Raw genomic sequence first — 12,556 nt, 5'->3', positions numbered from 1 at the left:
TGTGTATGTTATGCTTAAATAAACCAACTATTATTGTCTTTTTGATGCGTGCATACGCCAGGTAGGTCCATATAAAAATTTGATACTTGTAGCCCATTAACCGACCTTGTGTTTTTGGACCAATAACGAAATGCACTGACATTGCTTTTCTATCTTCGTTGCACTATGCATTGTTGATGGTAAGCTGATGGGTAGGTGGAATTTGTTATTATGTATGTCATGCTTACATAACCTAACAGTTATTTTTTTGTGATACGTGCATATGCTAGGTAGGTCTTTACAAAAATTATATATTTGTATCATGTTAATCCATTAGTCAACCTTGTCTATGTAGCCCATTACCCCATTAGCGCAGTACACCGACATTGCTTTCTATCTTCGTTGCACTATGCATAGTTGATAGTAAGCTATTTATTGGGTAGGTGTAAATTGCTGTTGTGTATGTCATGCTTACATAGCCCAACTGTTATTGTCTTTGTGATGTGTGCATATGCCAAATAGGTGCACACAAAAATTTGATACATGTAACCCATTAACGAACTTCGTCTTTGTAGCCCATTAGCGAAATGCATCGACATTGTTTTTCTATATTCGTTGCACTATGCATAGTTAATAGTAAGTTGTTAGGTAGGTGCAAATTGCTATTGTGTATGTTATTCTTAAATAACCTAAATGTTATTATCTTTGTGATGCGTGCATACGCCAAGTAGGTCCATATAGAAATTGTTAGCCGACTGGATGGGTCCGGCGGTGTTTCTGTAGCCGACGGATTGACTGTCATCGGTGTTTTGTATTTTGTAGCCGACGGGTAAATAGTTTGTAGTGGATGTAATGTTGTGGCCGACGGACTCCTTCGAGAAGGTTCGGCGGTAGTATTTATATCCCGTCTGGGATCATTGTAAAGCATCAATCATCTACTATTGCGAGTATTATTCTGCTATTCTATTCCATTGTCTATATGTGTTGATTTTCTTACCAGTACGGTAAACATTTGGCGCCGTTGCCAGGGAACAAACTCGGGTCACCCGCGTGACAGGTGGGAATACTCACCACTATACTACAACGATCGCCGTTACGTGACAGGCAGCGACAGATGTTGTCCCACGGACAGTCGTCGAGATATTGCCAACGGCTGTAGCGGAGGTGATTCCAGTTGTACCAGCAGATGTCACCGTCGCCATCTCACCGAGAGCACAGTTGCCACCGCCAGAGCCTGAGCTACGGGTTCGGTTGGAGGTCATTGATTGTGATGCAGTTGTCACCTATTTATCATCTGTTTTAGCAGAGGCCGAGTTAGCTCAGCCAGTACCGAAGGAGAACATAGAGCTCGTGCAGTCAGACCAACCGAAGGTGATGGATAGAGCTAGTGAGTTTCTGAGGCAGCAGTTCCGACTCACTCCTGTGAAGCGGGGTCCGTCCATTCAGTCTCCTAGGTGTTCAGGAACATCACCAGCAGTACCAGAGCCTCAGCTTCAGGAAGAGGGAATGCCACATGCCGTGGTTGCGCCAATAGCAGAGAAGGTGACACCAAATGTGGGCATGGCTCCCACTGATGAGGAGGAGAACAGTGATGTGGAATGGTCATTGGAGGACTTCACCAAGGAGGATTACAGGTTGAATGAGGACAGGTGCCGGGATTACCTCAGGACTATGAAGTCTGCATTGAAGAAGGGACACGGTGTGGCAATTCAGGCCCTCACTCGGCGGAGGGAGTGGCATTTGATCAAAGCATATACTCGTGGGATTTGTCCTCGACGATTTCAAACTTGTTTTGTAGATAGGGGCTGGCCGGCGGTGGAGACAGCTGAGATGTTGGCAGATTGGGCCACTAAGCCGGAGTTGGGACCCAGTGACACCCCTATGATGAAGCTGGCACATGAGATTGTGGGACTATACAAGGATGTTTACTATGGTCGTCGGCGTGCGGAGGCGGATAGGGTTGCAATAAAGAGATCATTGGCAGCTGAGAGTGAGGCTAGACAGAAGATAGTCGCCGACTTGGTCGACCAGTAGGCAGCATGGGCCACAGAGCGGGCAGCACTACTAGCACATAGGGCAGCAGCAGTACAGGAGAGAGATGTGGCTAGGCAAGGTACAGAGGCGACAGTTCGAGATAAGGATGCGGCTGAGCACGAGATGCAGTTAGCTTGGAGGCAGGCTATGGAGGCGGCGCTTCTTCTCAAGGAGGCCATCGAGGTTAATTCTCAGATTCAGACAGATCTTCGCATTAGGACAGAGCAGGTGTATGAGTTACGTCGCCAGCAGCACACTTCTGGGACACCCCCTCCTCTCTAGTATTTCTTCTATTGTCTGTAAGTTGTTTCCTAATTTTGTTAGTCGTTAGGAGACGACTTTTTTTTGGGGGGGATGGTGTTAGCCGATTGGATGGGTCCGACGGTGTTTCTGTAGCCGACGGATTGACTGTCGTCGGTGTTTTGTATTTTGTAGCCGACGGGTAAATAGTTTGTAGCGGATGTGATGTTGTGGCCGACGGACTCCTTCGGGAAGGTTCGGCGGTAGTATTTATATCTCGTCTGGGATCATTGTAAAGCATCAATCATCTACTATTGCGAATATTATTCTGCTATTCTATTCCATTGTCTGTATGCGTTGATTTCCTTACTAGTATGGTAAACAGAAATTTGATACTTGTAGCCCATTAGCCCATTAACTGACCTCGTCTTTGTAGCTCAATAGCGAAATATACTGACATTGTTTTTTAATCTTCGATGCACTGCATATTTGATAGTAAGTTGTTGGGTAGGTGCAAATTGATATTGTGTATGTCAGGCTTACATAACCCAACTATTATTATCTTTGTGATGCGTGCATATGCCAGGGAGGTCCATAAAAAAATTTGATACTTGTAGTCTATTAGCCCATTAACCGACCTCGTCTTTGTAGCCCAATGGCGAAATGCACCGACATTGTAGCGCAATGACGAAATGCACTGACATTTCTTTTCTATCTTCGTTGCACTATGCATTGTTGATAGTAAGCTGATGGGTAGGTGGAATTTTTTATTATGTATGTCATGCTTACATAACCTAATAGTTATTGTTTTTGTGATTTGTGCATACGCTAGGTAGGTCTTTACAAAATTTATATATTTGTATCCCATTAGCGCAGTACACCGACATTGTTTTTCTATCTTCGTTGCACTATGCATAGTTGATCGTAAGCTATTGGGTAGGTGCAAATTGCTATTGTGTATGTCATGCTTACATAGCCCAACTGTTATTGTCTTTGTGATGTGTGAATATGCTAGATAGGTCCATACAAAAATTTGATACTTGTGACCCATTAACCCATTAACGGACTTCGTCTTTGTAGCCCATTAGCGAAATGCACCGACATTTTTTTTTGTATTCATTGCACTATGCATAGTTGATAGTAAGTTGTTGGGTAGGTGCAAATTGCTATTGTGCATGTTATTCTTACATAACCTAAATGTTATTATCTTTGTGATGCATGCATACGCCAGGTAGGTCCATACAAAAATTTGATACTTGTAGCCGATTAGCCCATTAACTGACTTCGTCTTTGTAGCCCAATAGTGAACTGTACTGACATTGCTTTTTTATCTTCGATGCACTATGCATATTTGATAGTAAGTTGTTGGTTAGGTGCAAATTGATACTGTGTATGTCATGCTCACATAACCTAACTATTATTATCTTTGTGATACATGCATATGCTAGGTAGGTCCATAAAAAAATTTGATACTTGTAGTCTATTAGCCCATTAATCGACCTCGTCTTTGTAGCCCAATAGCGAAATGCACTGACATTGTAGCCTAATAACAAAATGCACTGACATTTATTTTCTATCTTCATTGTACTAAGCATTGTTGATAGTAAGCTGATGGGAAGGTGGAATTTGTTATTATGTATGTCATGCTTACATAACCTAACGGTAATTATTTTTATGATGCGTGCATACGCTAGGTAGGTCTTTAAAAAAATTATATATCTGTATCCCATTAGCCCATTATTTGACCTTGTCGTTGTAGTCCATTAGCGCAGTGCATTGATATTGCTTTTCTATCTTTGTTGCACTATGGATAGTTCATAGTAAATTGTTGGATAGGTGCAAATTGTTATTGTGTATGTCATGGTTACATAACCCAATTGTTGTTGTCTTTGTGATGCGTTCATATGCTTGGTAGGTCCATACAAAAAATTGATACTAGTAGCCCATTAGCCCATTAACCAACCTTGTCTTTGTAGCCTAATACCAGAATACACCGACATGACCTTTCTATTTTCGTTGCATTATGCATAGTTGATACTATGATTTTGGGTGGGTGAAAGTTCTTATTTTGTATGAGAGGCATACATAAGCCAACTCTTATTGTCTTTGTGATGCATGCATTCTTTGGGTAGGTCTTTCAAAATTTTTGATATTTGTAGCCCATCAACTCATTGGCCGACTTCATCTTTGTAGCCCATTAGCTCGTTAATACAATGCACTTACGTTGCTGTTCTATATTCGTTGCACTATGCATAGTTGATAGTAAGTTGTTGGGTAGGTAGAAGTTGCTATTATGTATGTCATGCTTACATAACCCAACTCTTATTGTCTTTGTGATGGGTGCATACGTCAGGTAGGTCTTTATAAAAGCTTGATATTTGTAGCCCACTAGCCGACCTCGTTGTTGTATCCCATTAGCCCATTAGCACAATGCACTGAAATTGTTTTTCTATATTGTTTGCACAATACTAATTTACTATATTGATATTAAATTGTTGGGTAGGTGCAAGTTGCTATTGTGTATGTCATGCTTACATAACTCAAAAATTATTGTCTTTGTGATGTGTGCATACACTAGGTAGGTCTTTACAAAATTTATATATTATTATCCCATTAGACTATTACTTGACCTTGTCTTTATAGCCCACTAGCCCATTAGCGCAGCCCACCAACATTGTTTTTCTTACTTTGTTGCACTATGCATAGTTGATAGTAAGTTGTTGTGTAGGTGCAAATTGCTATTGTGTATGTCATGCTTAACTAAACCAGCTATTATTGTTTTTTTGGTGCGTGCATACGCTAGGTAGGTCCATACAAAAATTCGATACTTGTAGCCCATTAATCGACCTCATGTTTTTAGCCCAAGAACAAAATGCACTGACATAGCTTTTCTATCTTCATTGCACTATGCATTGTTGATAGTAAGCTGATGGGTAGATAGAATTTGTTATTGTGTATGTCATGCTTACATAACCTAACAGTTTTTTTTTGTGATGCGTGTATACGCTAGGTAGGTCTTTATAAAAGTTATATATTTGTATCCCATTAACCCATTAGTCAACCTTGTATGTGTAGCCCATTAGCCCGTTAGCGCAGTGTACAAACATTGTTTTTTTGTCTCCGTTGCACTATGCATAGTTGATAGTAAGCCATTGGGTAGGTGCAAATTGCTAGTGTATGTCATGCTTACATAGCTCAACTGTTATTGTCTTTGTGATGCGAGCATATGCCAAGTAGGTCCATACAAAAATTTGATACTTGTAACCCATTAACCCATTAACGGACTTCGTCTTTGTAGCCCATTAGTGAAATGCACTAACATTGTTTTTCTATATTCGTTGCACTATGTATAGTTGATAGTAAGTTGTTGGGTAGGTGCATATTGTTGTTGTGTATGTCATACTTACATAACCTAACTGTTATTGTCTTTGTGATGCGTGCATACGCTAGGTAGGTCCATACAGAAATTTGATATTTGTAGCCCATTAGCCCATTAATCGATCTTGTCTTTGTAGCCCAATAGAGAAATTTAATGACATTGCTTTTTTATCTTTGATGCACTATGCATATTTGATATTAAGTTGTTGGGTAGGTGCAAATTGATATTGTGTATGTCATGCTTACATAACCCAACTATTATTATCTTTGTGATGGGTGCATGCGCCAAGTAGGTCCATAAAAAATTTTGATACTTGTAACCCATTAGCCCATTAACCGACCTTGTCTTTGTAGCCCAATAGCAAAATACACCGACATTGCTTTTCTATCATCATTGCACTATGCATTGTTGATAGTAAGCTGATGGGTAGGTGGAATTTGTTGTTATGTATATCATGCTTACATGCATGCATTCTTTGGGAATTTGTTGTTAGGTCTTTCCAAAAACTTGATATTTGTAGCCCATCAACCTATTGGACGACTTCGGCTTTGTAGCCCATTAGCCCGTTAATGCAATGCACTAACATTGCTTTTCTATATTCGTTGCACTATGCATAGTTGATAGTAAGTTGTTGGGTAGGTGGAAGTTGCTATTGTGTATGTCATGCTTACTTAACCCAACTCTTATTGTCTTTGTGATGCATGCAAATGCCATCTACGTCTTTACAAAAAAATGATATTTGTATTCCATTAAGCCATTAGCTGACCTCATCTTTGTATCTCTTTAGCCCATTAGCGTAATGCACCAACATTGCTTTTCTATCTTTGTTGGAGTATGCATAATTGATAGTAATTTGGTGGATAGTTGCAAGTTGCTATTTTTTATGTCATGCTTACATAACCCAAATATTAATGTGTTTGTGATGCATGTATACGTCATGTTAGTCCTTTAAAAAACTTAATATTTTTAGCCCATTAGCCCATTAGTTGATCTTGTCTTTGAAGCCAATTAGCCCATTAGCATAGTGCATGTACAAATTTTTTCTATCTTTGTTACATTATGCATAGTTTTGATAGTAAGTTGTTGGGTTGGTGCTGATGGAGCACACAATTTTACAAAGTTTATGACCTTCATTTGTGAAATTATGTAGACTTGATGAAGTGTTGTAATAGATTGCAGGAACAAAAGAAATAGAAGTCAAACCTGTGAAGCATAGGGCAACATCAAAAATATGTTTGGTAGACTGTGTACAGAACAAAATAGTGCTACATACTGATATGCTGTGATATCAAAATAACACAATCAACTCTTAATAATTGTTGCCATTACAGCAAGAAGGAAACACACAGTTTGTTCAGATTGAAAAGAGGAGAGGTTTGGACTGTGATGATTGGTAAATAACAAAGACTTCAAGCATGCGATGACTATCTCCACAATACAAATTAAAGATCGGAACATATCAATCATAAACATCAGAACAAGCCATGGAAACTTCATTCTAAAAGCCACAAGGTGACATTTGGAGTTTTGAAGACCAACCACAAAGACCAAGCAGCCATAAAAGATCAGAATATGTTGTGGTATGAAGGTTTGAACAAAATCACGGTAATTCCATAGCGTTCGGAGTTCGATCAAATAATTATATGTAGATTGTAAAGATAAGTTTGCAAAGACAAAACATTAATAATATGCAGACTAGAGAAAGTTTGATAAGCATTGATGGTTGGTGCAAAATCATAAGAAATCGTTGGCAGAGCATATATACGTTGCTGGGGTCAATGCATAGGTGGAAGTTTATACCATCGGGAGTAACTTGTCATTGAAATCTCACAGTGAAATGATCTTCAAAACAAGGCTGTGGAGTTTTTTAACTCATGGCTATGCTTGTGAAAGAATAGAGCACAAGAGCAGTGTCAATAGTCTTTTTAGAATTCAGATGGAATGAATTTGGCATAGAAATGGGCGTTGATGCAACCCGATGTCATTAACAAAAGTTTGGAAGGGAGTCCGAACATTAGTAGAAAATTCCGAGACATTGAAAATAATCAAATATAAGATATTTGCATAGTATACTTAGATCGTTCGGCCATAAAGATTACGGGAAATTGGAAAACAAAATTATGAAGTCAAAAAAGACATGGGAGCGATTTGGTTCAAACCTTATTCAAGCGGCTTATTGTTGATGATGTTCCATCGCATCTTTCTGTTCACAAGCAGAGGTCGAGAAAGCAGAAATAGTGGGATCAAGTAGCCAACATGAGATTTGATTTTGAGATTAGATGCCAAGGTTTACGTGCAAGACATTTTATTTATTTCAGTTCAACTACTAATGTTTATCCTGTTGTGTTTGTCACAAGTGTTTAATACAAAAGGAGGAAACTCAAATCCATATCAAAGCTTGTGGATGCGAGGGATATGGGCACTCGCAGGGACGAATAAAAGACAAAGTCCTCAGATTGCGTTGAATGCATATCATGTTTGTGCGAAAAAGTGAAATTGGCACCAGTAGGAGTATCGGAATGGAATATATGCGTGAGGCTTGATGAATAGTTTGAAAGCCCGATTGAATTTGAAGAAGACTATGATACGTGTTGATGGTGGAAATTTGTTCCCAACACTTTACGTGGTTTTCTCCTTGAAGGCATGTTGACGAATGAAATCGGTTTAAAACATATACGAAAGACATCTTAGCAATTATAACCGATGGTTAAGAAATTGTTACATACGTTGGTTAGTTGATATGAAAAGGTGCAACGTTCAGAAGGAAACCGATGTCTGTTCGTCCTATATAAGTATGTGTAGCACAAAATCAAAAGACCACCATACACACGATTCAAAAATATATTTTTAAATATAAAAAAAAAGCTCTGCACATTCTGCATTACGTGGGTTATCAGATTCATCTTCTGAAAAAGATTGAAGTCAAACTAAGCTACTGCATATTGAGGGTGTTGGACATATATTTCAATTATTGTGAGAAATTGTGTTGGATAGAGCGTCAAAATATTGGATATCTTGAACATGACTTTCTTGTAGTAAAATCAGTAAGAATTTCATTTACATTTGAGTTAAATATTATATAGTTCATCCTTTATGAATCGTTTTATTTCTTATAAATAATTCATTATCACAAAAAGAAAATCGAATTGTTCGCTGTTTTTTGAACTTGATCAATTCAAATACAGTAAAATAAAATTGTTTTCATATTTGTAGCTATTTTGTCCTTTTATAGGTTAGAATATTATAGGCTAGTTTAAATACACAAAACAATGTAATAATTTGATGCATCGTGATAACTAAATTGTTTCCAAATATTGTATATCACAAAATTGTATGTGAAAACGTATACTATTGATTCTATTGCTCATTTGAAATTCGGCACTGATCATTTAAATTGTTCATGTTTCTCAATTCATGTGTTGGTGATTTTTCTTAATCTATTTTCTCGAAGGATTCGATACTTATCTGTTTTGGTAATTCATTTTAAATTTTCTTTTCAGCAATTCACAATTCACAATTCTACTAAAGTAAATAAAATTCGAAGAATAATACTCATTAATCACAATCCGGAGGGTTTCCTTGAATTCTCGCCACTTGAGGAAATTATCCTTGTGTTATAATTTATCCGCTGTAAATCATCTTGGATCCAAGTTTTGCTGTCCAAGATTTGGGTGTACAGGCCTTGGTTTAGTGGAGCCAAAAGTACGGAGGGTTTAAGTCAATTTGATTGATCCTATCAAGTTGGCCAAAATTGATTAGATATCCCAACATCGAGTTGGCAAGGCTCGTAAGTTTCTAATCAACAATTTTGATAAGCAATAGGTGCAAGTTGTTATTGTGTATGTCATGGTTACATAACTTGCCTGTATTCCATTAGGCCATTAGTTGACGTCATCTTTGTATCCCAATACTGGAATTAGCCCACTAGCCTACATAGTCATTGTATCCCATTAACCCATTAGTACAATGCACCAACATTGCTTTTCTTTATTCGTTGCACAATACATTATTGATAGTAAATTGTTGGGTAGGTGCAAGTTGCTATTATGTATGTCATGCTTACATAACCCAACAATCATTATCTTTGTGATGCGTGTATATGCTAGGTAAGTATTTACAAAAATTATATACTAGTATCCCATTAGTTCATTAGTCGACCTTGTCTTTGTAGCCCATTAGCACAGTGCACCGACATTGCTTTTCTTACTTTGTTGCACTATGCATAGTTGATAGTAAGTTGTTGGGTAGGTGCAAACTGCTATTGTGTATTTCAAATACTTACTATCAACTATGCATAGTGCAACAAAATTGAAAAATAATGTCTATGCATTGCGTTAATAGGCTCTACAAAGACGAGGTCGACTTATGGGCTAATGGGCTACAAATATCATGTTTTAGTAAGGATCTACTTGGCGTATGCGCGTATCACAAAGATGATAACAATTGGGTTCATGACATACACAATAGTAACTTGCACCTACCCAACATCTTAATATCAACTATGCATAATGCAACGAAGAGAGGAAAGTAATTTTGGTGCATTCCGTTAATGGGCTAATGGGTAAAAATGAAGTGGTCGGGTAATGGGCTATGAATAATAAGTTTTAGTAAAGGCCTACGTGGCATATGCATGCATCAAAAGGACAATAATAGTTGGGTTTTGTAAGTACGACACACACATTAGCAAGTTACACCTACTCGAAGACATACTATCAACCATGCATAGTGCACCGAAGTTTGAAAAGAAATGTCATTGCATTGCGATAATGGGCTAAAAAGAGAAGGTCGGCTAATGGGCTAATGGGCTACAAATATTGTGTTATAGTAAGGACCTACTTGTCGTATGCACGCATGCCAAAGAGAATAGCAGTTTGGTTATGTAAGCATGACATACACAATATTAAATTGCACGTACGCAACAACTTACTATGAACTATGCAAAGTGCAACGAAGATAGAAAAACAATTTTGGTGCATTGCGCTAATGGGCTACCAAGACAAGGTTGGCTATTGGGCTAATGGTCTACAAATACCAAGTTTTTGTAAGGACCTTCCAGACGTATGCACGCATCACAAAGACAATAACAATTGGGTTATGTAAGCTTGACATACACAATAGTAACTTGCACCTACCCAACAACTTACTATCAACTATACATAGGGCAGCGAAGATAGGAAGGCAATGTCAGTGCATTGTGCTAATGGGCTAATGGGCTACAGAGACAAGGTCGACAAATGGGCGGCTAATGGGTTACAAATATCAAGTATTGCCAGGAAACCTCAACTAAACATGATAAGGCGAAGCTACTTTTCTTCACTCCTAACACTATGTTTCACCTCTATCTCATCTTGAGACTAAAGAGGACTACGTTGCTTCATCCCTCTTGAGGGAAGTCAACTACCTGAGCCACCCTTGATGCACACCACACTTACCCTCCAAGGTTATCGGTCCTACGAAGGGATCCTACATCACAACTATGTGTGCCTAGCACATTGCATAGCCCCATTTGATATGCCTCAAATCCACACAAGCCCTGACCTACGCCACACGTGTCTAGTAATATCGTAGTATCAAAGTGGATGATTAATTGTCCTATTGACCTTCTATGTTATTTAGTTAGGGAATAGGATAGCATTCATGATATCATGCACTCTTCTATCTTGCTAGAAAACTAGAAAGTTTAGATGAAGTAGGTTGTTTAGGAAAAAGATACCTTGCTAACCAATTAGCTATTCATGACAGTTGTTTATTATTATTTTTCTTATAAAATGATAGTTTCCAATAGGCTGACTTTGCTAAACCATTCATGAAATTTAATGGAAATCAAAACATTGATTGTAAACACACAACCCCAAGAGAACTTGATACAATAGCATAAACTGGAAGAGAGATAGGACACATGCATGTAGTTAAAACCTTTAACATTACCTAACTATAACCTTAATTAAGGTAAAGACTGTTGATAGTTATAAAGGATGTTTAGGAATTCTGCTCTATTCGCTCAAGAGGGTGTATGATAGAGAAGGACTGATAAGGATGCATCACAAATACAATAACAATTGGGTTATGTAAGCATGACATACACAATAGCAACTTACACCTACTCAACAACTTATTACCAACTATGCATAGGGCAACGAAGATGGAAAACAATGTCGGTGAATTGCGCTAATGAGCTACAAATATCAAGTTTTAGTTTACAAAGCCACAAGGTCCCACTAGCTTTGGGAACACTCTCCAAAATGTATACCAACAAACTACAACACTACACCAAGTTACTGATGTTTTGAATCACTACATTCCTCTTACAAATAATCTTGGCTCCTAGAAGCATTCACAGGAGAGAAAACTCCAATAATTGTTGATACCAATAGTATCTCTAAATAGCAAGAATATATCTAGTTACACATTTTGTAAGGACCCACCTGGCTGGCGTATGCATGCATCACAAAGACAATAACAGTTGGGTGTTAATCATTCCATACACATTAGCAACTTGTGCCTTCCCAAATATTTACTATCAACTAAGCATAGTGCAACAAAGATAAAAAAAAATGTCTGTGCATTGTGTTAATGGGATCTTTAAAGACGAGGTCGGCTTATGGGCCCAAACAACTTACTATCAACTATGCATAGTGCAATGAAGAAGGAAAAACAATATCGATGCATTGCGCTAATAGTTTACAAATATCGAGTTCTTATTTACAAAGTGATGCAGAGAGCACAACTAAGAAGCTTCAAATGGGCTTCCCACTTTTGAAATCAACCAAATGGCTATCAAATATTCAACCTTATTACAAGGTTTCAGCACACTCCTCTCCTCCAATGGATGAAAGAAACACACTCTCCAACTTTACCAAGAATCCAAGGACAAAGAACCAAACCTGCCCACTTTATGGGTTCTAAGATGTTAAATGATCTTAG

The 12,556-nt window shown here is 38.2% G+C and overlaps 1 protein-coding gene across 4 annotated transcripts in view; it reads left to right on the top strand.

The window, feature by feature from the left end:
- Window positions 1-12,556, top strand: part of LOC149548106 (uncharacterized) — a 102,692-nt gene that overhangs the window by 56,904 nt on the left and 33,232 nt on the right. The window lies entirely within an intron of this gene.

The sequence above is a fragment of the Cupressus sempervirens genome, chromosome 7, assembly GCF_028749045.1.
Source record: "Cupressus sempervirens isolate cs-2001-9-10 chromosome 7, ASM2874904v1, whole genome shotgun sequence".
Lineage (NCBI taxonomy): Eukaryota > Viridiplantae > Streptophyta > Pinopsida > Cupressales > Cupressaceae > Cupressus > Cupressus sempervirens.
This window is presented reverse-complemented; position numbering and strand designations above follow the sequence as displayed.